Below are 26,096 nucleotides of genomic sequence, written 5' to 3'. Positions count from 1 at the left end.
ATCTGATACTGTTTTAATGAAAATTACATATTGTTTTGTTTCCATTTATTCTAAAAGTGTCGTTAATATTTTCATGTATGGCGTGTAATCAATTTTTTGGAGGTCGATTTGTTACTTATGACGAAAGTCAGTTACATAATATGTCACTATGCGATTTGAAAAACGCATGCGTGTGATGTTATCGTCACGCGATGATTTGTAGATACTTTATTTTTTATCACGATATTTTTACCATGATATGAACGACGATGATGTTTTTAAACTGCGAATTTATTGAACCGCTTCATTTTCGACCACGGTATTTTGTACCACGATGTTTTAGAACTGTGATGTTTTCTCCCACATTGTTTTATACCACAACGTTTTCTCCTTGCGTTGTTTTCTCCGCGATGTTTTTAAACTGCGAATTTTAAGGACCATGGCTAGCCATGGTCCTTAACATTTCAAACGTAACCTCGGCTGTCCATATTATCAACTATGCGAACAAGAGGCGACTGGGATGTGTACCCAGTGGCATCCCGTATCATCACGCTAGGTCATTATGACGACGACGAATCCATGCTACAACAATCGTTCTCCTCGATGGCTCTACACATGGATACGTCCATTATGATGCTATAAGTTGAAATGAAATTCTTCGGAAAAGACGACGTTCTGATACTCCCGTTGCTGGTTCTGCGCATGCTTTCATCCATGTTGGTTGGTGGTTGAGCTCCTGACAAATTCGCTTTATCTCTGTAAAAAATGAATATTTTCTTGTGAAAGTGTTTTTATTGGATTCAGAATGTGTTCCGGTTTGATAATATATGCATTTTGTTGAAGGATGTGCTTTATTTTCGAAGATTCAAGTATTTTAAATCCTGAAGCTGGTCGATTGCCTCATTTGCATACGCAAGTAAGTTTTTATGCTTGTATTGCCTTAAAGAAATTGTGTAAATAGATTTTGAGTGTATGCATTAGAAGTTCATACTTATTTTCATACTTGTACTGAGTTTCAAGCCTCAGAGACTAATATTTTTCAAGTTATGAACATTTTTATTTCGTAGTATTATGATTAGGCTTAACGTGGCGACCAAATGTTTACCTTTTGAGCTTCGTATTTTGCACCGGGACTTGTGGACTTTTATCCAAGTGACTAAATGTCCTTATTGTAGATTTATTATTTCCAGGAGTAACCACCCGATACCTGGGTGCACTAACAAATTGATCTTTCAGCCCGTTGGTCGATTATATTATTCTTAGCGCAGAACTGTCCTTTTAGTGTGTTTATTGTATTTTTATGATTTTGAAGTGTTTTTGAGGATTATATTTTATTTTGAAGAGAGTTTTGATACTTTTATGAAGAATTTTCGGTTAATCTTTGGATTATGGTAACTTGGCGAAAATTTGGCGACTAACCCTCCTACAGCAACCTGCTAGTTTTTGTTTGAACACCAATTTGTTTTCAAGAAGTAAAGGCATTTTTTTTCCCTTTCGTTTAGTCAACATTTTTTTCCATCAATCTGCTAGACGAATTACGCTTATGCTAGAACTTTTATGGAACAACAGTGCTTAATCATGACGAAGATTAGGTGCGAAATTGGGAGAAAGTGTTGAATCGCCCACTGCTTGCCGCGTTTTTAAGAATTGCACAAACACGGTATCATCCATGTACACGTTGACCTATTTTCACTTAAAAAAACATCCCAGAATTGCACAAAAATGGCATTGCGCACACTCTTGACTTTATCCATGTACACAGCTAAAGTCCTAGCTAGTAACCTTTATCGCCTTACCAAAATGTCGCCAAACTACCTGTTACCATATTCCAAAGATTATCAGAATTTTCTGCTCTTTTTGAGATTTTAAATCTTAAATAAGATTTTATTAGATTTATTGTAATCTTTTATAATTGTTTGTTATTATGTTTGTCTTGTGTGCTTTGATTCTTTGTGTTATAGTATTGATATTTTAAAGCTGTAGATATGTTTTAGCTTTATTCTTTTTATATACGGCCCTTTCACAGTGTTAAAGAGATTGATTTTATTTATTGATTGATTGATATTTTAACTGTACTGTAAAATTGAGTCAATTACAGAATGATAATGATAGGGAAATGATTGAAACTGAGGACGAAAACTTATTTTAACTGTACTGTAAAATTGAGTCAATTACAGAATGATAATGATAGGGAAATGATTGAAACTGAGGACGAAAACTTTGATAATTCTGAAATGATGAAGGAGGGCTCAAATTGTAATGACGGAAAAGACGGAGAGGATGAACATGCGGGTAGTGTCTTGTCCGCTGTCAGGCTCCTTTATCAGTTTGTGGACAAATTAAAAATCAGAAGAGTTTCACGCGAAATCACGGAGGGCTTGGCTAAAGGTATTGATAACGTCGTAGAACTACTTATTGCAAAAAATTTAAAGTTAATAGAGGAAGATCTCTTTCATACTAAAATTGATATCCTTTGTGAAATTAAACAGAATACAGACGAAATTAAAGATATTTTACACAGGGGTTACCCAAAGCAAATTGAGAAGGATATAAGAAAAGAAGATAAAGATTGGAGAGAAAATGAATTGGTGGTAAGACCGGGCGCTCCTGGAATTGATGTATATGAAGAGTGATTACCAACGTGAAACCGGAGGAAGCAAAGGTTAAAGTGATGAGTTCACACATAAGGAAAAATGGGGAATTGGTATTTAGAGTTAAGGAAAGTGAATAGGTCGACGAGATACAGAGTTTAATTGAATCTAAGGCTAATTTAAAGAATAAATTACACACACAAAGAAAGAGGTTCATCCAGCAAAAATCATCGTTTATAACTCTGCAATTTGATCGAAGAAATTATGAATAAGATGAAGGAGGAGTGTTGCTTTTTGGGAGATTGTGTGCGACCTTTGTTTAGATTGAAGTGTAAGGACTCTAGCGAGATCTCTCACAGAATATTTAAGATTAGTCCCCAATGCCAAGCCACCGTTTTGGAGGACAATAGGGTGCGCATTGGTTGAAAGGCATATTCCGCAAAGATTTATTTAAGACCTAAAAGATGCCTATATTGCTATAAATTTGGACATACAACTAAAAATTGTAGAAATGAGATTGTTTATGTGAAATGCTCTGGATCTCATGAAGCTAGAGAATATATAAATAAGGATAAGGTCTGCATTAACTGTAAGATTTCGAACTCAAAATATGGCACTCATTTCGATGTACACCATCTTGTATTATCTAAAGATTGTGATACTTATAAACGTGAAATAAAATATATATCAGATCATTTATGTATATAGGAATTTTAATATATTATTTTAACTGCGATCGGGCTGTTGTTCATAAACTGTAATTTTTAACTTGATCTTTATAGATGTTTTATTTGCAAATCTACTTTTGTCTATTTCTTGTTTCTGCGTTTGTAATACTGATGCACATTATAAGTATTAATTTGAATCATTGTGCTGTTGCTGCTGCCCAGCTCTCTGTCTATGTTGTTCAAAATGTGGTTGGAATCTTACCTGATATCATCTTGCTGCAGGAGCCGTATTTAATCGAAGGTAAGGTGGCTTATGTGAATAGTAATTGGAGAGTTGCATCAAGCAGTGGCGGAAGAACTGCTGTTGTGGTTACCAATGAGAATATGGATTTTATAGTGGACAATGAGACTGATGTTATTACGAGCATTTCTATTGCTCTGGAGGGACAGAATTATGGATTGATTTCGGTGTATTTTTCCCCGGCGGAAGATTTGACTGTTAATTTAAGTATATTGGTTAGTATTTTAGAAATATATGATAAGATTTTAATTTTTGGAGCTTTTTAACTGTAAAATTTTAGCTGGGGGCTGGCACTGCTGATGCACGTGTAGTTTTACTGTTTGATTTTATTGCTTCTAAGGACTTGACTCTTTATAATATACAGGATTTTACACCAACTTTTTGTTCTTCTGTCGGGCAGGGATAGACCGATCTTGTACTTGGTTCGCAAACATTGGATATTGATGATTATAAATATGAAGTCAGCTTAGAAGAGTCCCTTAGTGACCATAGGTATGTTCTTTTTGAATTTAAGAGATTTTGTATTCAACTCGGGAATGACAGTTTTATAAGTAGAATCACTCCCAAGGTCTACAAATTATGTAAAAAATTAAATACTATTATTGAGAATATTACCACTGACCTGAGAAACGCAAGTAGTAAAGAAGAGATTGATGTTATCGTCTCTGATATGGAAAATTGCCTGGTTGGGAAGAGTTGTCTCAAAATCGAGAGTTAAGAGAAAGATGGATAAAAAGATAATTTGGTGGAATATGGAACTTGATATACTTAAGCGAAGAATACGTGCATTTAGAAAAAGTTCTTAAGTGCAAAATATTGATGACATCACTAAAAATAAAAGAAAAATTAGATATGAAAGGGAACTTGCTGTTTACAAGCATTCTATTCGGAAAGCCAAAAGTAACAGCAGGATTCGATATTTTTTGAATAGCACAAATCATTTTGATGGTTTTTATAAAACTGCTGTTAATAAAGGTAAACATAAAAATATTATTAGAAGACCAACGGGTATTGCTGGTGTTTTCGAGGAGGTAAATAGAGCATTTGCCGAAACCTATTTTGATTTAAATGTTGATTTTGATTATAATACATCAGGTATTGATGATTTTAAATTGGGAAATGATCCAGAATTTATTTGTGATGAGATAGCTGGTATTGTTCGTCGTCTGAGAAAGAATGCTGCACCCGGGCCCGATGGTATCCATGCTGTCATAATCAAAATTTTGTTCGAACTATATCGAGAATTTTTTGTGACGCTATATAATTCCTGTTTAGGATATTCTATATTCCCAAACAAGTGGAAAATTAGCAGAGTTATCTTAATCCCTAAGGAAATCAAGACCTATTGCTCTACTGAATATCTTTGGGAAGGTGCTAGATAAATTAATTACTAATAGGCTTATACATTATATAATGAAATACAATCTCTTTCATTATAGTCAATTTGGCTTCATACCTGGTCGTTGTACCGATAATGCGCTGTTTGAAGTTGTCTCTTATATTAGAGAGAATAGAATGGATCAGCATATTCTCTTGGTGTCTTTTGACATTACATCGGCTTTTGATCATGTGGATTGGACATCTTTGCTGTCGGGACTCTTGAATCTCCATATTCCTGGAAATATATTTAATTTAGTTTTAGATTATTTTAGAAATAGAAAGGTTTACTTTAATTGTTTTTCCGAAACCGAATTTAGATCCACTTTTAGTATCGGCAGGGGATGCCCACAGGGCTCCTGCAGCGCTCCCCTGTTCTGAAACATAATTACGGATAAGTTGTTGAAGCAGGATTTCTCATGCAATGTTAAACTCATAGGGTATGCTGATGATGTTGTTGTTTTACTTAGGGAGGACTCGCTCGAGAAACTCGAAAGACTATTTGATAGAATCTGTGTTTTCATGAATGAATGGAGTTTCCGTGAAGGTCTAAATTTTAATATGTCTAAAACACAGGCTATGTTTTTTCCAAAAGCAGGAAGAACTGTTAGACCTCCACAGATTATATATCTACAGAAAAGAATCAAATTTACTGAAAGCATGAAATATTTGGGCGTTGTCCTCGATCATAAGCTCGCGTTTGTTGACCACTTTAAATCTGTACAGCGGAAGACAGATCAATTATTACTTACATATAAACGAAATTTTATAGGTAGCATTTTAATGAAAAGATCTGTCACTTTACTTGTTTTATATAAAGCCGTTGTTTTGCCAACTATAATGTATGGTGTTGGTGCATGGGGTTCCAGAGCTGGGGAGTTGGTGAGACTCCGTATGAAGTTGGACACTGTACAGAGAGCATGGTGCTTAGGGATAACTCGTTGTTTCAGAACAGTCCCCACTGAAGTTGTTAATGTTTTGGCCGGACTGCCGCCCCTCTCGATTATTTATGAATTATATTATGTAAAATTTTTGTTACGTTCTGGATATAAGGATTTTTATAATTTCAATTCAGAAATAATTATTAAATATGCTTTTGAAAAGTATAATGTTTATTTATTGCATCCCACTAAACGACTTATAAATTTGACAAAGAACCAGCTAATACTAATTTATATGATATTTATATCGATTGTTCGGGGTTAGGGGGATGCACTGGAGTTGCATTTGTAGTGTATTTTTATGGTGAAGAAATAGATTATGGAATATATAAATAAAATACTTACAATTCTGTTTATCAAGCTGAACGTATTGCTGTTTTATATGCTCTTTAATGGATCAAATTTAATATTCATTCGTATTGTATTAACACTGATTGTTTGTCTTTGCTCCAGTCGCTCTCCTGCCCTGATAATATTAATATTATAATTATGGATATCAAATTTTTGTTGGAAACCATTACTTCTAAAGTGGTATTTCATTGGGTGAAAGCTCATGTGGGATTTTATGGAAACGAGAGGGCCGACTCTCTGGCCAAAGAGGCATCCATTAGAAATGATATACCTGTCCTTGAAGTTGTTGGTTCACGACAAATTGCAATAGCATTTATGGAAAAATATTATATAAATAAATGGAAAGAAATGTGGACAGTTTCTGAGAAGAAAAAAAAGACTTATTGATAAATATCGAAATTCTTGATAAAACTATTGTATATAATGATATTGATTTTAATCAAATATTAACAGGACATGTTAGATTTCCGTTTTATCTTAAAAAAAATTTGTATACAAGAAAATAATTTATGTTTGAATTGTAAGGTGTCAGGTAATGCTAAACACTTCGTTGTGGACTGTCAATTAACTGATTTTATAAGGAAAAAAATAGTGTAAAGCGCACTTTGATTTATTGAACTTGAATTATAAACATTTGAAATCATTAGCGAAAGAAATTATGAATTTTATAAATAACAATAGTCAGGTAGTGGGAATTTTGGACTGATTTAAAAAAAATTTTTGCAACCTTTTTAATTTGTGATTGTGTGTGCCCTTCCGTCGTGGTAATGTTTGATTATTGTTCTATGTTCGTGTTGTCGTTGAGTATGTGTTTCTTTTCCTTATATTATGTTATGATTATTATTAACACATTATCTTGATTTAGTTATTTTTAATTCTCTACTTTCCTTTTGTGCCATCTATCCAGCTACTCACGTTTTAGTATATGATAGTTCTCATTGATCATGGCAACCTTGCTGGATGTATATTTTTATGTTTCCTTGGTTACTTTATACTAACGTTTTAGTTACTCGGAATTCCGGGCTTGGTTTCCCTGGGCTTAAACTTATTTAATGTTAAACTTTGATTTTTTTTTCTCGAATATTACTAGATTTAATATGTCGTTCCTTTCTTTATTTGGGGGACTCGCCGGGTGGCTGGCTGATATCGTTTATGGTGTGAAAGGGGTGCCCCTTATTATCATAAGATCATTTCGTGATCAGGTGGATGGGGTTTCCCCAGCTATCTCATCTCACTCCCGTGACCAGTGTCCTCGTTTGTCATACCACTGTTGGCACGCCAGTCCCGGCTGCAGCGTCAAGGAAACCCATAACAAAGGTCGCCGTGCTGATTGTCCATGGTGCTACAGAAGTCGTCTCACTGTTCGTACGGATACCTTGTAGAGACATTAGGTTAATTGGAAGCAGGAAAGATGAAAAATATGCAAACGCCTTCGTCGGGAATCGAACTACGAACCTCTGGAATACGCGCCCGGGGTGCAGACCACCACACCACGAAGGCATGCCAAGAAGGTGGGAAAAATACCATATAACCTGTTGTCTCACAGGTTCCTGATACAGTCTACGTGACTTGACTGTACGATCCCGTAAGGCCGAGAGAGTTGTAATACAATGAATGAGTCATGCACTCTAATGCATTGAGGAGTTGTAATGCAATGAAAGTCATCTGTAAGACAGTTTTATATAAATTCATGAAATGATGCAAATTAGTATAATTCTTCAAAATGAAGTTTTTTTTTTAATAATGTTTCTTCTCTTTGTCTTCCCTAATATTACTTCAGCTGCATATGCTAAAATTCTTGACCCATCTCTTTCTACGTAACCGCTACACTTTTTATAGTGCTTATTTTTCCTCTTTGCCTAAATACCTGAAAACTTTCATACAACTTCTAACCACAATTTTTTCGCCAAATTTCTTTTGAATTTATTTCAAATTTCTTTGAAACATGAAAACCTAGTTATCTCATAAAACGTCATAGATTCTTAATAACTGCCTCGACTGAACTCATAATTCTCTCTGATTTACTCCCGCTGATTGCGTCTTACAAGTCTCCATAATTCGTCCAAGTATGATTACTTTCATAAAATCGACCAAACGATCTCAAAAGCAGATATAAGTATTCTAATTTTTATAATTTATTATCTATTCCTCTCCCTCTAACTCCCATTCATTTGCGAGAATCTCTGTCTCGAAAACAACTTAATTAATTAGTAGATATTATCCACTTCACCGTCCTACAAAGCTTAAATATTTGATTTTTTTTCATCCTCCAAACATAAACTTTTTGCACCTGAAACTGGCCTTAGAAATATTTTTTTTTTCCTTTTTTCACCAGTTGTCAAGACCTACTTAGAATATCTCCTATTCGTTTCTCAAACCAGGTGAAAAATTTCTTTTGTTTACTTTAGTCTCTTATCTGAAAATTAACAAAAACGATCCCCTAAAAGCAAGCTTTTAAGGGGACTCATACACCTTAAAACCCATAAGATGTTCGAATAGGTGACTGTTGCAAGAATTGGAATAACTTATTTATTTTAAAAGCAATTACTACCAACTCTTTACAGCTGATTACATAATATAGCTGCTTTCTGAAATAGCAATCAGAAAGTTTGTGTTGCCACAAATATTTTTATAATTTAATCCGCTTTGTGACACCATTTTTCGTCATGTTACCAACTTGCGCGTACAGTTTAAAACATTCTGTTTCATAATTTAATTCCATATTTAATATGTAGCTTTTATAACGTCTGGAAACTACTGTGAACCTAAAATTCTAAAATTTTCATGTTAAATTGTTATTTTATTTTGAGTTGAGTTTATAAAATGTTCAGAAGTCAAACAACAAAAATCAGCGTTAATTTACAAAACTTTCACAGGACTAGTTTCGATGGTTTTACCGAACCATCATCTTCAGCTGCAAAACCGCAAAATGACCTGCAAAACCTGTGAAAGTTTTGTAAATTAACGCTGATTTTTGTTGTTTGACTTCTGAATTAGTATTTATTCGGCGTGTTATTGTTGTCTTAATTTATAAAATGTATTTTATTAACAAAATTTGTAATGTTTTCGTCCATAACTTTTTTCAATATTAAAATATTCAACAGATTGTTGGTTCAGTTAGAAAATAGTGCCCATATAAAGAATTCCATCCAATTTCAAGTATGTACCATTAGCCATTTTTAAAATATCATGCGCGCAAGGTGGAAACATGGCGAAATATTTTGTCACAGAGAGGATTAAATTACAAAAATATTTGTGGCAACACAAACTTTCTGGTTACTAGTTTCCAAAGCAGCTATATTATGTAAGCAGCTGTAAAAGGTTGGAAGTAATTGCTTTTAAAATAAATAAAATATCCCAATTCTTGCAACAGTCACATATTCGAAGATCATGAGGGGTTTAAGGTGTATGAGTCCCCTTAAATTAAAAGTAGATCCCTTGCAATACGAGCTGAAGAGGGGCCGGAAGTGCATTCCTGTCTCCGTAAATGAATTAACCCTTGATGCAAACCCACTGTAGAGAGAGTGTCACCAATTATTAAAAAGTATTGATCACCAATTTTTATTTTTGCTGCATTTTGCGGAGTTACAAAACACGAAGCGACTAGAATCGGGGGGGGTTGGGGGTAATTATCCATTTCACATTTAACCCCGAAGAATGGGTGATGTTGCCAACACCTGACGGAAATTTTTAAATCGACGAGTCTTTCTCGGGGAAAATAGTGAAGTGGGTATGCAGTTAGACTTTAAATTCTGGTTGTTCTGCCTAGTTTACTATCTTTGTAGATTCCTTCGCATACAAACTCTTCAGTTTTAAAGTAATTTCGTATTATCTCAATTTGTGTTTATTTATTAACTTAATATTTCATCCAGTATCGATAAAATATATTTAAAACAGACAACAGAATCTAAAGGCACATGTGAGGGTAGCTTTATGTGTGCATGCCTGATTCTCGTGCCTCTTCTAGATATATTTTAATACTGTACACAACTGTCTGAACATATTACCTTAAATTGCTATTCTGTCTTTAATCATCTTACAGCTACCTATAAATGTGTCTTCCATGCAAAGAAATTTATTCCCACATGAAACAAATTACCTTAATCATTTGCCCATTTCAGGACTTCTGCAATTAGTGCAAAAGATACCATGAAGTCGAATATTTCCATTTCTGTTCAGGAATCTTCTGTCCATTTCAGGATTTCTGCTGTTAGTGCAATAGATAACCTGAAGTCGAAGAATTTCATAAAAAAAAAAAAAAGGATACTAATGAAAATTTTAAAAAATCTGAATTTATCGTTTCGTTTATCGAGCAAGGGCTCTTTTTTAAGCATATAAGTTTCACGATGTTTGAGATCAACGTACACATCAACTGCTCGGTAGCACATTCTATTGCAGAAAGCAGTAAAACACAGCGAAAATCCCTTCTTTTTATCCCTTGGTCCATAGGCTGGATAGCACTTGTAGAAATCAGCGATAAAAATTAAATTTTGATCATTCCCCCAAGATAAAAATGGCTTCTGTCACGTATGCGCAAGATTTATGATTCATCACTAACTTTCGGTTGACTTCAGAATGTTAAAGAAATTTTTCTACGAAAGAATTAGCTGAACTGGAGAGATGGAAGTCAATAGAAATTTTATGAACCACAAAACTATTGCTGGTTCTCGTTAAATCAGGGCTCTTTATAAGAGAGTTGCACTGTATTAAAAAAATTAAGAGGATTCCCAAATCATGCTCCGCTGCAACTTAGAACTCTAGTACAGTATGTGATTAACCTTAAAAAGCAGAAGCTCTATTTAAAGAGTTTAAGTCAAACAGTATTATTTGTAAAACATTTCTGTGACTTCAGCATTCATAAGAATAGTTTGAATCTAATTCTTCTGTCACCAACTTGAGTTCAGATCGCCTAATTTAAATGGCTTTATCAAATGCTTTCTCAATCTAAGCAAATATTTGCTTTATATATGCGAATAAACGCTGAGAAATAAAAATGATATAAAAAAAAAAAAAAAAAAAAAAAAACCATGTCATATTCTACCTATCCTCTCCAACGCAACTTTCTTAAATATGCAAAAATTTAATTTCGGGGACTGCAATAAGAATTTAAGTTTAGTAAAACAATTAAATAAATTGCATGATTCTTTAATATAATCCTTTTCTTTTTTACACTAAATGTGAAACCTCAAAACCGAAGATTTTTCAAAAGAACGTCTTAGTTCTTTACCTATACTCTCTGTGGCGAATCTCTGTCAATAACCAGATAAGCGCTCATTGGCGTTTTTAGAGGCACTAAGATTAATGGGGCTGAGACTGTTTGATCGAAAATTCTCTTTTTCCTTTTCCCTTTGAAGAAAGAAAAGTTTTCAATGTTCGAATCACGACATCATTCTTTTTATTAGAGTAATTATGATGGGAAGCGGAGGGAAGGAAGGATTTCTACGCTTCATGAGATAACATTATCATATATTGACCAGGATTTTTCATCGATGAAAGCTTCTTTAATGGCTGAGCGACTCTGTGATCGGTGTTTGAATCACGTATCTTACCATTAGCAAACAATCAAAATCAAAAAGAAAACTGCTCAAACAATGAGGTCACTCAGTTAGAAATATCAGTCTCTGTGTAAAGAGAAGTTAACTAGAACTGACAAGGTGAATTTTTATTAAATTTTTACGAATAAAGATGTCACATGAATTGAGCTTTATGTAAAGATGAAGCATTGCTCAACAAAGACTTTTTAATAAAATATTTTAACTGTTAGTTAAGGTAAAAGTTTCTGAATTTCGGTTGTTAAAGAACTTCAGTAATGATTTATTTAGTGTATAATCAACCTTATTTTGTTTCCTCCTCTTTTTTACTGCATGATTCATATAACTGCCGTAGTCATTGACACAAATTACTCTGAGATAGGGTATTAAAAGTAAAAATATAAGTTTTTATTACACTCATGTCCATAAATTAAGGATAATTCGGAGTCACGCGGAAATCGAACTCTAAAATAAATATATCACCTGTAAAATCACTACACACATCTTCAAGAATCATATGCAAATTTCAGGATGTAACCAGATGATACCGAAGGTACGTCACAATGATGAAAGTGTAAGAGAGTGATATGTAAGGAATACAGGCAAAGAAGTAAAATTGTTCGCAGGCGCTTTATAAGCATTTCAGTACAATAACCGAATAGTTATGACACAAAGGACGCATTTGGATGATTTTTTACGTGGTAGAATTATCGGCCGTCTGGAATGTGGGCGTACTCAACTGGAAGTATCAGACGAACATGGAATTGCCCAGAGAGTCATCTCCAGGCTTTGGCAACGATTCCAAGATGATGGTAATGTGAGTAGACGTTACAGCACAGGTCGCCCCAAAATTACAATGCCGAACGAAGACCGGTATTTGGCATTTACTGCCAAAAGAAACAGGCGGAGCACAGCCTCAGACCTGTCTCGTCATCTCTCTTCAGCCACTGGTACGACAATTTCAAGGCAGACCGTGTACAGACGCTTAGGGCAGATTGGTCTATATGCTCGTAGACCCGTCAGATGCTTTCCACTTACTGCAACTCGCTGTCGCCTGCGGTTGGCCTGGAGTAGAGAGCATGCATTGTGGACACCGCAACAGTGGGCTTGTGTGATGTTTTCCGACGAGTCCAGGTTTAGCTTGCAGTCTGATTCTCGTCGGACTTTCATATGGAGAACTCCAGGTACCCATTACCACCAAGAAAACATCATTGAACGGCACCGTTACGGTGGTGCAGGAGTGCTCGTTTGGGGTGGAATTATTCTGGGTTCCAGAACTGACCTGCATGTTCAAATTGGAACCATGACAAGCCAAATCTATCGGGCCATCATTCTAAAACAACATGTACGTTTGTTTCGGGCTTCATGGGCACACAATTTGGGTTTATGGATGACAATGCCCGTTCTCACCGTGCAAACATCGTAAGCGAATGCCTTCAATCGGAGGATATCACCCGTATGGACTGGCCAGCATTCTCACCGGACTTGAATCCAGTAGAGCCCGTGTGGGATATGTTTGGCCGACGAGTTGCAGCCCGTCAACCTCCTCCTACATGTCTACCGGAACTTCGGAGAGCATTGCTTTTTGAGTGATCAGATCAAGATCAAATCAAGATCAGATCGATAATTTGATACTCAGCATGCCTAGGCGTTGTACGGACTGTATTGTATCGTCTGGGAGACATATAATGTATTAACAATCATACCAACCATGTAATATTGCTTTTTGTAAATAGGTTTTTTTTTAGTAATTTGCTACAGGGAGAAAAAATCGCTAATTTTTTTAATAATATCAAACATATAGCATGTTGTTTTGCTCTTTACCTTTTGTTTAATAAATAAGCTTTACAAATAAATCAAATTTGTTTTGCTTCTAACTCTTCCTTTGCCTGATTTTGCATTATCCTTAATTTATGGAAATGAGTGTAAATTGAATCAGCGAGCCATACTGTTAGTTTTATTATTAATATTAATGGTACAAAGAATTTATAAAATAAAAGAAATTCCTTTTTGAAATAGGAAAAATATTCCACGAATTCTATAATTAGAGCCGAAGGTTTTAATGTACAAATATTAACGCGATGGTGGCAACTTTAAATCATATAATCGCACGTATCGGTACAGAGTTGACAAACTTTCAGGAAAGATAAGAGTACACCTAGACGATAAGAAAACACATAGAAATGCATATGCTTTCCAGACGCGGTAGTGACGACACAAAAAGCAAAAATTAAAGAACACAAACAGTGGAACAAAACATGTTTTATTACGTTTAGTACAGCAGAAAACTACCAGTAAGAGTAAAAACAAACAATGAAAGTCATTAAAGGAGGTGTTCAAAATTAGGACCTCGGACCGTGATGCAGGCTTAACATCTCCGCGTGGAAGATCTGCGTCACGAATGGAAGATGCACGACGCGCGGTTCTTGCATCCCGGTCCGGGTCGTAATTTCGAACACATTCTGTGATGATGATCATTGTCTCTTTAGGTTGTTTTTTCTTTGTTTTTGCTGCTCTCCGAATATTAAAAATGTTTTCTCACCCCGTTCGTGTCCTTTCTTTCTTAACTTTTGTGTCGTCACTGCCGCGTCAGGAAAGCATTTCCGACCATGAATCCCTATGTGATTTCTCATTGTCTAGGTGTACTCTATCTCTCCTGGAAGTTCGTCAACGCTGTACTGATACACCCTGTATATGTAACAGGCGACGGATTTTTCACAAATTATTTCTTAAAACTGTTACTGCGAGAGATACAATCTTAATTTTCTTCAGTATACGTCTAATATTTTCTTAAAATAATTAAATATTTCTTATGGCTTTAATTATTTTGAAGTTCCTCTTAGCTCTCTAAACACTAGTGCTTAACCGTCGTCTTACAAAAATTAATTTTCAATCGGCGTTATATAAAATAAATTTTAATATACAACCTTAGAAACGAGTTAGCATTTTTTTAAATCCTTTTGTACACGTACAGCAGTATATTTTCTATAAAGCAAGTAATAAGTGTATATGCATTATTAGTATTTCTAAACTGAACGGTTAACAATTTAGTGAAAACATTCAGTCATGTGTTAATGAATAAGCATCTTAGTCTGTCTCTTTGAAAGATATATTCTTCTTCCTTATCGCGTGCTTTCGGGGTGTAATTAGAAACACGTCCAGCTAGGTTAGAAGTTCAGATTTCGGCGAGGGCATTGAATCGTTTTTACATCATTTATTTCGAAATAAAATGTCTAATGACTTTACAACGACGCTTAAAGTGAAATGTGGTGAATGATAATTCGTAAAAGCCAAGATTTAGCCCCCCCTTCCCCGACTAACTGGAATAACTTCCTTACTCGCCCTTTAAGTAAGGAAGAATATCAGATATTCCTCACTCTTTGCCGTATACTCTCGTGAGTTATTAGAAGCACATTCGTCCAGCAATCACGAGGTCCGGGGTTCGAACCTCGGCGAAGGCGCTGCACATTGTTCACGTCTCCTGTTCCAAAATAAAATGGCTAATGGTTCTACATCTTAAAAAGAAATCTGAATTGTTTTTAACCTATTTTAAAACTGAAATTGATCATTTTCAAAAATTATATAATTAGAAATTATACTCTATTTCATCTGACTAGAGTTTTTTGCAACCTTTTTTAAAGCTGTGGACAAAGCATACACACAGTATTTTTTTTTCATTTACTGAATTTTTGTTTTCGTGATATTTAATCAAAAGAAATAAAATTATCTTTTTGTATTATATATAATGCCTTGCAGCTTGGTTTACGTTTTAGGAATTAATGAGAAATGATTTTTAAAAAGGAAGAGTATTTTATTTTATGAACAGCAATACTGTGTGGCGTGCGAAAAAATACACCTGCCTGTAGAAAACTTTTACTGGATTACTGGTCCTTCCTTTCATTTTTTACGAAAAAATGTAGAGACATTAGGTTAATTGGAAGCAGGAGAGATGAAAAATATGCAAAGCCTTCGCCGGGAATCGAACCGCGGACCTCTGAAATACGCGCGCAGCGTGCTGACCAAAACACCATGAAGGCATGCCAAGAAAGTGGGAAAAATACCTTACATACTTCCCCTTTTAAAGGGCAACTGTGGTTTTTAGGGGACCTAATCGCCAAATCCTGGGTGGGGAAAATCATCATCTACCACCTTTTTAGTTCGGGCGCCACTGTAGGGACATTAGATATTTTTGGAAGCAGGCAAGATGAAAAATTAGCAATGCCTTCGCAGAGAATCGAACCAAGGACCTCTGGAATACGCGCCCAGCGTGCAGACCACCACACCACGAAGGCATGCCAAGAATGTGGGAGAAATACCTTATAACATTACAAGTAACGGAAGACGGGGACACCAGTACTTTGCCGTCGTATTTGACACTTAAACAGGTACAGTCCACGCTTTACAGGGACTCGGTACCTATTGAATATTTTTCTTTTTATTTAAGCACTTTCATCTACTTTTTATGAATAATATTAAGTGGTTTTATGAGACAAAATGGTTTTAAGCTGAAAAAAATTTTTTTGCTATTAATTTTTTTTTTAATTTGAATTTAAAAAAAAAAATTCAACAATTAAAAATTCTTTCTTCTTCCTCAATTTCCAACATTTTTGCTTCAAATTTTTTATTGTATTCATAATAGTGTTCTTAATAACTTTATGGATCGATTTTTCAATTAATGAATTAGAGAAAAAAAATAAAAAGCACATTTTTATATAAAAATTTTTAAAAAAACATAATTTCAGTAACATTTTTACTTCCAATAATTTTTCTTTTCATTATTTTTCAAATCCCATCCTTGATTCTATTTAGTATATAATTTTAAATAAGCAGTAAATTTATTAAATAATTTGGTCCATATCTGAAAGAGTTTTAGGACTTGAAGTAAAAGGATATATTAAAAAATTGTAAACTGAGAAAGCGCAGTTTAAAGAATATAAACTGTCTGGACGGTCATTAATTCATTACCAATTTCTTAAAAATTTTATTACTGAATTTCAATACATATTTATATTAAAACTTAGTACTGCTCAATTGATTAATATGAATATAAATTACAAGCTTTTGTTTAAAACCTTATCTGGCTAGAAATATTGCAAAAATATCATAAAATGCAAGTAGAATTTTCCTTTACCTGTTTTTGTTTTTTAAAACACGCTCAAAACAATTTTAATGCATGAATTAATTACAATATATTTTCTAAAACGCTTATAATCATTATTAATAATATTAATTTGTCGTTTTATTCATTTTTTAAAAAGCAAATTTTGAAAATTTAACGTACATAAAACATTTTATTTAAAACCACTCAGCAACTTATGTGATTTCTTCTCTTATTTTAGCCATTTGTTCTCGTATATGAATTCCATTTTAAATTAATTTATGTGCATTTTAATTAATTAAAAAGTGTAATGTTTTTTCCAGCACTATTTCAATAATGTTACGGTCAGAAATTTGATCACTTTCATTACACCACCTCTTTCTGTTCGTATCTAATCACAGATAATTTCAACTTTTGAATAAACATAACATTTTTGTTGACTGATAATACATATAAAATTATTTGCTGAGCTAACTATAAATATATAAACTTGCCAGTTTAAAGGTGAAAAAAAAAATTTTCCAACTTTAATTTGTAATTAAATAAATCAGTATATACGCATAAATAGAGTTTTTTGATAGTTGGGGTCATATTTAATTACACTCCTTTTCATTTACACTGATTTTTAGTAAGTTACTGAAAAAATTAAAAAGTAAAAAGAAAAATAAACACTGAGGGGGTGTGGCATTTAAAGGGGTGTCAAAATTTTAAAAGCCTTTTTATAGCATTTATTATCGTCATTCTTATTATCGTATTATTATTTATTATCGTCAGATCATTTCAAAATTCCTCTTCAGTGTAGTAAGTGTATTAAGGTACTTTTTCAGCAAAAAATTGAAAAATCGGTATTTTCATTAATTTTTGGTGTACCGAGTCCCCTTAATATGCCAAAACAATAGTAAAATAAATTAAATCATTCAAATAGAAAATCAATGAAATTCTGGTACGTTCGCAAAAAAATAACTAAATGGCACCCAAAAAAACTTCAAACATGAAAGCTATCAATAATGCCAAAAAAACTGTGATTTATACAATCCGGAATAAATTAAACTGCCAACAAAGTTTAATCATTTATTCGCATTAGTTTTACAAAACAAAAACAAAAAATAAATAAATAAATAATAAAAAAAATAATTACTAAACCGTAATCTAAAAATTGTCCGTTGCAAAATGTTGGTGGAAAAGGAAGCCCGAAGGAATGTAAAATAGGGTTACTAATTTGACGATTTTTAATCACGCCACGTAACGAAAGAAGTTTAAACACGTTAAACAAACACTAATCTTCAAATGGAATAAATAACTAAATTCTGGTAAAAGTTTGGAAAATGAAATAAAAAATCTAGAATAGAGTAACAGGTCTTCAGGCTTTTGGACTGCAAAGTGATTTGTAATAAGTCTGAAATGGCTAATGTTTAGTTATAGTAAGATTAAGAATGTGAGAAAATTAACATGAAAAATTTACTGAAAATTACAAAATTTACAAATTTTTTCTATACTATGAATATTTCTTAACCATTCGCCTAATTTCTACTATTAGGTTTATGAATGAGTTTCATTACGTATTAAAACACTTAGTTTGTAGCCTATTCCAGCACGTATAAACTGTTTTTTAGTAAATGCCTTAGGAATTTCATTAGTATTCAAAGTCCGGGAAAGTAAAATAATTTCTTGTTGCTGTCGCTCGACTTCTGTGCAAATATTTTTATACGAACTAATCGAATATAAATAGTATTTCCTAAAACTTTTCGGGAGATTTTAGTGTTACAGTTAATGCGCTTAACTAAAGACAAGTTGAAATCTCTTCTCTTGTAAAAAAGGTCTTTCTTCATGGTGATTGAATACGCATAGAAATAGATATTGAACAGTGAATTGATATGAGGTGGTCTTGTTTAAGATATCAAGGATAGCTACTGAAAGTTTCAATGAAATTAAAATTGTTGATTGTGATGATATCATCTATATACCTGTATGTTAAAGAAAAATTTTGCAGGTTGTCAAATAAAAGTGAACGAAGAAATTTGCACTATTTTGCACTAAGTAATTAAAGGTAGCAATGTTTTTTAATTTTTTTCCAACGGCGGGCACTTGCCTATAACGGCCACTACTAAGGCCAAAAGTGTGGGCAATTTTATTATGAAGGCATCTGATAGGCGAAGGTAGCAAATCTGTGCAGAATATTTCTTTCCCATAAGGATTCCGTTTGTTTGAAGAAAAATAGTATCCTGAAACCTGATTTAATTATGAAAGAGTGCAGTTGAGATATTCTTCCTAGCTAAAAGTATTTAAAATCTTATTAAGCATTTTGTAGAGACATTAAGTATTTTTGGAGCAGGAAACACGAAAAATTATCAATGCCCTTGCCGGGACGCATATTTCACAAGTGCACATCAGCTTAGCCACTGAGTGAGGGGTTTCGAAAATCGGCCAATGAGCTTCTATTGTTCTTGCGACGCTAAATCTTCGTGCGTGTAAGCGTATGTTGTTTATCTTTTAATTGGCATTTGTTTCGCAGTTATGAATGTATGGCGTAATAGTAGAAAATCTCGTAGTGCTTTCGTATCCACATGCATATTTTTGCGGAGTATCCAACATGTGTTTGAGTTTAATTAATCGCTAACATTTCACTTTCGCAATTTTTTATCACGTAATAATATTTGGATTGATGTTCACGGTAGATTATCGCTCTTTATATCGAGAAAATAATTAAGCTACAGTTAGCCTCGAATATTATGCATTTACTAACACCTGTGGATTAACAGAATTCAAGTGTATAGTTTTTTTTTTTTTTTTTTTTTAATTGAGATGAGAAGGACTGGAAGTGTTACAATGAATCTAGTGTTTTCTTATTTCAATGCTTGCATTCTTTTGATTTTGGAAGTGTAAGATTCAGAATACATATTGTGTATGATCTGATTATATCCATTGTTAACACTAAAAGTTATATATGAATAAATTAAATATATTCGTTGTGAATAAGATGCATTTATTCTGTTTGATGAGTATTTCTTGTGTAAACAGTATATTTAAGAGCTATTAAATGTGAAATTTAACGCCCTAAATGCATACGAATGCAAATTAGTAAAGTTCACTTTGAATAAAATTCTGCATTGGCTATTATTATAAAACATCTTTTTCATATAGACTGCGATAAAAAGTGCTGACTTCTATTTACGTATATAATTGGTGTAAATATTTTTCTCATATGCATAGTTTTATGTAAAGATAGCATTTTGGGCTCAAATGGGTATCACATATTTCTCTTTTCACCTTATTTACCACTTATTAAGTAATATTTCACATGCATATTTTTGCGGAGTATCCAACATGTGTTTGTATTTATTTCCAATTCTTTCAACCAAGTAGTGAAATCTTCACAATTGCTTATATTTGATCTAACTTTGCAATGAAAAGTTTCAAAAGAAATCGACGATGATTTAATTATTTTGTACAGAAAATTGCGTGAAAAAATATTTTCAGCAATCTTGCTTAAATCTTTCAACACGTGAAAGGTCATGTGACATGAGAGAAATATTACTGGATGCCCATTGGTTCATCCTAGAAGCCACTCCCTTGGTAGCTACACAGATGTGCACTTGTCAAATATGCTCCGGGACTCGGACCTGGACCTCTCAAATACGCGCGAGTAGAGCTACCGATACACCATGAACGCCGGCAGAAAAGAGGCAGAAAATGCCTTATAAATCCTGGAAACAATTCGGGTAATTTCAGTAGACTATTGCAGATTTCTTAAGCGCCAGTGACGTGTAAGATTTTCGAAGTCGTAGCAATTGATATGAAGTATATTGATTCTATTAACTGCTTTAAAAAGAGAAAAGTTACTATAATTGATCTAAGTGAAGACATGTTCTTCATTTGCTTTTTCTAAAATGAGTTTACAATTCTTTTTACTTTAAGAGGAAAAAAACGTTTTTTTTTTTTTTTTTTTTTTTTTAAGTCCAAAGGGATTTGAATCCCGAAGGACTATTAGTTTCGTTTTGGCATTTTGCGTCGGACTCATAAATGTCGGTTCACTTTTCAAACTGTTGCCACAAAATGTTAGAGTCCTGCATTATATTTGAAGAAATTAAATAATGAAAAATCTGCATAAATGTATGTATATTTCTCGTATTGTGATAAAACAACGGTACATAGAGTCATCGAATTTTGAATAACGTAATCCTCCAACGAATATGAGCATGTGGAAGACCCAATTTGAAATTTGTTTTATGATCGATTTCCTATTTTTTAAAACTTTGACGAATTTTTGATTAACAAACTCAAGGATTTCAAAGCGAGCAATGGCAACGTTGTGCAGAAAAAACATTTTTATCTCCAGCGCGTGAGTCTCTGTATCGGAAATTCTAAAGATATGCTCGTTTTAAAACTATTTTGCGATATTGCTGTTGCACTGGATCTTATGGTTTAAGTGCGAGGAACATGATATTTAATAAAGAAAGGTAACACACAAAATGTTAAAAAACGCCCCTTTGGACGTAATTTAAAATCTGAAACATTTCAGATTTTAATTTTAATTTTTTTTTTTTTTTTTTTTTTTTTTTTTTTAACTAATTTCTGGTGCCGATTAGATATATATCTGGATTGGGAACTTGTGAAACTTAGGCAGTTCATATTAGTTAGAAAAATCTATTGTACTCAATTCAGCTGTAATTTAAGTTTTTTGTTAAAAGTATGAAGCTTGTTAACAATTGCTCTTTCATTACGTTTGGAAACACAATAGATAACTGGTTGTCTACGTTCTATTTCAATATGAGAGTTGTAGAATTCCTTACAGATGATGCTGAATTCATTACTGGTGTTGTCTACTTTTGTACAAGTGAATCGGACTTAAGGTCGCAAATTTTCTTGTTTAGCTCTGGCCAAAAAATAAAAACCTTTAAAACTGCGAAATTTATTTAGTGCTAGTTTGACTTTGTTCATAATAGTTTGTTTCCATTCCATAAAAATTTGAGTCGGAAGATTAAGCTGGTTCAAAGAATGAAACCATCTACGTTGCCTTTAATGCTATCAACGAAAAAAGAAATAGAAGCAGAGCTTACTGGCCTAAATTTAGTTTCTTTTTTCAGGATCTGCCTCAAGTAATAATCATTTACTGTATCAGGATTGTCAGTAATAATGTGATTGTGGTGAGAATCCAAATAAGGAGCATGAATTGGATCTTTCCATAATCAAGTTGCTTCCAAGTTTGTCTTTGGTTGGTAATTCAGTTACTTTCTGTTTTAGTCTATATTTGAAACAGAGTGTCTTGGACTCTATTGCAGGAAAAAGATGCGACTTTTAAAAATACTATTGAAATTAATATTATCAATGTGAGGATGCAAAAAGTCAGTTTTTCAGAAATTCTTGGTAGCCTTGGTTCTTTTCTATTCTTGATTTTGAGGGTTTTCTGAGGATGTTTTAGAATTTTTACAGAAAATTTTATTATATATATAACTGATTAATTTAGCTGCTATAGTTGTATGTATGATAAAAAAAGATATGTGAAATGTTATGTAAGATATAAAAATATGAAGTAATCAAAGTAAATTTAATTGATAACAAATTAAATTTAACTGGAACAGATTTCTAACTTAATTGGCAATAGACCATTAAGTTACTAATTTAAATTTAAGTACATTTTCCCTTCACTTACCTGCAGTCATCCACATTGCAAAAACTCCTACGCAGTCGCAATCTAGAACTCTAACAAAGAATTTCCGAGCTATAAATATTTCATCTGCCTTGTACGCCTTCTCTTTTGCTGCTTGTTCTGCCTTGAATAACCGGCGTCTATTCGTTATTTGCATTCTCTATTGTTTAAAATGTAACTGATTATACAAAATTGTAGGGTGCCTATTGCACCCATAATCATGTGTGAAACATTGTGTTTCCAACATTGCTTTATCTACTAAGAAAATTATTTTTAATCCCACTACGTCTCTGTGTAACTTCACCATTTTATCTACGCCATAAACACGTCCAAGTTAAATCTGCGCTACCACTGCAGTCCACTGTAGCTATCAGCTGAAAATTTATCTTGACTATGATTGAAAAGTGAATTGGTGTCTTCTCCACTAAATCCTTTCATCATACTCTATTAATCATGTTTTTATCTAGGTTAGTTTATCAGTTAAATAATCAAAAAAAGTCTTGTGTACAGTCTTGATTCTTCTGTTTTGACGAAACGCGATATGGAATTGGCTGGATTCGAAAACCATTGTGCATTTCCGCTGAAGAGTCCATAATGAGATTCGAATTAGACTAATTTACCATTTACCGCTTCTTTGTATCTTTGTATTTTTGCTTATGTCTTAAATAACTATTGTAGTTCTATCCATATGTTTTAGGATAGTTTTAACTTCAATCAACGTTTTACTTGCAATTTGATTTGAGTTTTAAATTCGCTATTTATTTGTAAGTATTCTTGTGATAATTTCATTTTTCTTGTATTTTCACTTTTAATTGCAATTTATTTTAACTTAATGTTAATACACTTGCACAGAGCCTAACTACTTTAAACGTTGACTCTAGCAGGGCTCACCAGCAGCCGAGCGGTAAAATCGCTGAACACTGGTAGTTCGGTCCGAGGTTCGAATCCCGCGAACGGGCTGGCTGCATGGGCGTTTTCGTGGTTTTCCCCATGTGTAACGTGTATACGAGCCAGTTTCCCTTAGAAAGTCCTCCACGAAAGGCATCCCTCCCCTTAGGCAGATAGCCCTAGTGTGCTTTGCCGTATTCTCAATACACACACACACACGTTGACTCTAGCTCCGTGAAGAAAATCAGACCATTTATCTCTCCTGCTTAAAATTCCAGTTAAGTAACGCCAAACACAAAATAAAGTTCGAAAGAAATCCTTTTATTAGTTCTTCAGTCTAACAGTTTACTCAAGCCGTGTAATAAAAGGGACAGTCTTCGTTAGTGTTTTTTCATGCGTAATATAATTAAAAATAAGTTTATTTCCTTAATCTAGGAGGATCTAGAGTGCTTTGTCTTAAAAGTAGTTTAAAATTAATCTTATGCAAAGATATTTCAGAGGACCTTTTCATGCAAAATAGCTCATATATATATATATTTAATCTGAGAAAAATAAAAAAGCATCCATATGGCACTTTTTGACGGAAGCAAATTAAAAATATGTCCATCCATTTACGTTTCGTTACTTTCTCAGACACTAAACGGCCTGTTAATAAGCTATAGAACAATAATATCTAGAAAATAATCTATTACATCTAAAATACTTTTCGGATTTCAGATAACCCCTACAACACTATTCGATAATAACAGCAATATTTTCACCAGTCATCATCAAGAAATGTTAAGAAAAGCATGAAAAAAAAAGAAAAGTTTCTTAGGTGGAATACTCTAGAGCTGAGTTTTAGTCAATTTCGAACTCTATTCCGAATTCTGACATGGAAAAGCAAAATTCCGAGGACAAGAAATGCTGTCAATAAATCAACCCGTCACGATCTTAATTCAGCGTTCAGCAACTGAAAGACTTTAAAAATATTCAAATCGCTTTGGCGGAGGACACGAAATTCTCGTATTTTATCACATTAGATGAATCTAGTTGTGCATTAATTTGATGAATAAGTTCAAAAAATCGAAAAGGAAAAATTAAATGAAAATTACCAGCAGGAATATCAAAACATAAAATGGCTCTCATTTTACTTATGAAATTACAACATATATATGTGGGTTCTTTAGTTTCAAAATCACAATTCATATTCAAACAAAACACATTTAATAAAACATTAATGCATCTATAATATAGTTCCTCTATTAATACAATATCTATATCATCTTACATCTATTAATGCATCTATAAAACAACATCTTACATCTCATAAAACAAAGTGGAGAGAGTTCTATCAATTTCACTCGTGCTAACAGCTAAAATTTAGACAGCGCGCGAGGTAAAATATTAAGGATTTAAAATTATGGATTTAAAATCCCACATTCGGCCTTCCTACTATGCGTCGACCTCGACGACATTATTCTACTCTTGGCATCATAAATCATTGGTCATCTTACATCATCGTTCTCTTCGGTAAAAGAACCATCACCATGAATAAGCCGAAACCTGAAAAGAAATACGAAGGGAAAGGGGAAGATTGTGTGCTAAGGACAATATTGAAAGGAAACATCTTAATTGTCCTTCATCTTTGCAACTATAACATCGTCAACAGTCCCTTCTATTTTTCAGAAAATTTCATCTGAATCGAAAAATATCTTCAATCTTTAAGATTTTGAAAACGTTCATTTCATCTTAAAAATAACATTAACTGAAATAACAGTCATTATTAGGTGAAAAATCACAGTTCGATTATTAGTTGTATCACTCCAGGTTAAAATTCAGTATTATTCTATACATCTTCTGCTTGAGACCATGGTTTTATGCATTCAGCGCATACAGTTGTTTCTGTGGGTCCTTCATGATCTCCTTCTTTTACACCATCGCAGGTGCCATTATTCTTTATTTTGATAATCTTATATGGGTCTAAATACTTTGATTTTAACTCAACGTTTGATCCAAATTGCGCTGTTTTGATTGCTACTAAATCTTTAATTTCATAACATTTTGGAGAATGTCTTCGAAAGTTATATGTGTTATATGTTTTCTTATTTCGTTCTTGTATTTTAAATATTTGTTTCTTCGCGTCTTTTCCAAGTTCTTCTTGTTTAGCAAATAATATCTTCTCCTTAATTCTTCTCATGCGATTCTTTTCAAAAGGTAGCTTTTCTTGCATTTTCAGTTTAATATGTTGAACTTCTTTTTCTTTCTCAGAGAGGATATCTTTGATGCTCATCTGAAATTTTGTAGTTTCTACTTCCTTTTTGGCTTCTGATAGTTGTTTCTGTAACGTTTCTACACTCTGTTCTAATACAGAAATTTTTCTTTCCAAAGATCTAACTTGTTGTTCAGAAGCATCCAAATCCATTTGTAAAATTGTTTCTTCCTGCTTAAGTTGTTCTTTAGCTATAATTGGTAAACGTCTGGGTATCAAAGAAATAGGTTGGTCATCTTTTAAAATAACATTCATTTCGGAATTAGTAGATTTTCTTTTGGCTTGTGTTCCAAAAGAATCCAGCTAGAGAACTGGATTCTGGTAAGTTTTTCAGACATACCAGAATCCAGTTCTCTAGCTGGAAGTTTCTCTTGCTGTTTACTCTTTCTTAATGTTAATATTTCTATTTCACCAGCATTATATTCAATTAGTTTCTCAGATTCTGAATTCTTTATTTTTCTAAAACGCTTTGG

The sequence above is a fragment of the Stegodyphus dumicola genome, chromosome 6 (genome assembly GCF_044657685.1).
Source record: "Stegodyphus dumicola isolate Sdum_Otavi_A_Nest chromosome 6, ASM4465768v1".
Taxonomy (NCBI): Eukaryota; Metazoa; Arthropoda; class Arachnida; order Araneae; family Eresidae; genus Stegodyphus; species Stegodyphus dumicola.
The sequence above is the reverse complement of the archived record's forward strand: the minus strand, read 5'-3'. Positions refer to the sequence as shown.